Source organism: Limulus polyphemus, unplaced genomic scaffold (assembly GCF_000517525.1).
Source record: "Limulus polyphemus unplaced genomic scaffold, Limulus_polyphemus-2.1.2 Scaffold2647, whole genome shotgun sequence".
Classification (NCBI taxonomy): domain Eukaryota; kingdom Metazoa; phylum Arthropoda; class Merostomata; order Xiphosura; family Limulidae; genus Limulus; species Limulus polyphemus.
The window spans coordinates 112,291-113,626 of NW_013668257.1; the positions used below are offsets into that span (position 1 = coordinate 112,291).

Sequence of the window (1,336 nt, forward strand, 5' to 3'; positions counted from 1 at the left end):
CACCTCTGAAATGTTTTGATTATTTGTTTTGTGGCTCATTACCCACTTAATGACAATAACATAAAAAATTAATTACTAACTTACATAGGCCTAAAATAAAGTCACAATATAATATCTCACGATATCACAACTGTAAACCTGGAACTAATGAAGTATAGCCTACTAGGTGTACTTACATAATTTGTAAACCATTTTGATATTTATGTCACCCAGTATTGTTCAAAGTCACATAGCTGGAGTAATCTTTCAACCATGCAGAATAAATTTCTGTTATATCCCTAGTTTTGAAACTTGTGTTTTATATGAGAAGCCAGTCACTTGTGGTGTACATGAATAATAAAACAGATTGACAAAATACCACTTAAGTTTACAAATAACAAATTTTATTAGTTTACAAAACTGTACATATACTTAACTAGATCTTGTACAGGTAGCATTCTGGTATTCATGGTTATATTATATGAACCTTTTGTGCTTTTGCTGCTGCAAATGCATCAATTAAACTATCAAAATTTAAGGTATTAAATATGTCTTTTTCAATACTTAATATTGCCAAGTTACTAAGTCATTCTTGAGTCATTGAGGTTCTCAAGTATGTAAGAATTAATTTCAGCTTGCTGAAAGACCTTTCACAACTAGCAATAGAAACCCCAACTGTTAAAAAAAATCTGCAATGCAATTCTTAAATTTTGGAAAACATCTTTACCATATGAAATTATAAATGTTAGCAAATCAGTTGCAACCATTGGTTCAGGAAAATCGGTTTGTGTTCTTTTACTTATCAACATTCTACAGTCTTTAATTTCTCTGTACAATTCTGGTTCATCAATATCCCCTGGATAGCTCTTTGCTAAGTCAGAAAATTTTTCTTGCACTTTCTGTCTTTGAAATCGGATGTCATACATGTAGATGAATAAAAAAGGCAACAAAAGCAGTATGCTGCTTTATGTAGAGGTGAATACACCAACCAGGAACGACTGACCTCTTATCCATTCAGAAGGCATCATTTGAACCAAAATGCAGTCATAGAATGCTAATCTTTGGCATCAAATGGACCTTCTTTATGTTGAAATGCATGTGTTCCTACTTTAACAATCTCTGTGAGATGTGCATGTGTTTCAACTGCTGAGCCTGTTGTATCAAACTTCATAAATCCAATATCCCTGTGTGTTAAAATATTTATTAGGTCATCCTCTTTTAGCTTAGCAACACTATTCTGTGGATTTGTTTCTGACAAAGTGGAATCCTCTTGTTTATTATTATTGTAGTGTTACGTCTCTGGTCGTTAGTTAATTTTCCGTATAATTTATTTCCGATGAAACTTTAGCGACACAAG

General features: G+C 32.3%; 1 protein-coding gene across 3 annotated transcripts in view; it reads right to left on the bottom strand.

Annotated features, from left to right (window-relative positions):
* LOC106467525 (coiled-coil domain-containing protein 174-like) overlaps window positions 1–1,336 on the bottom strand; it is a 128,773-nt gene that overhangs the window by 90,352 nt on the left and 37,085 nt on the right. The gene's annotated exons all lie outside the window — the stretch shown is intronic.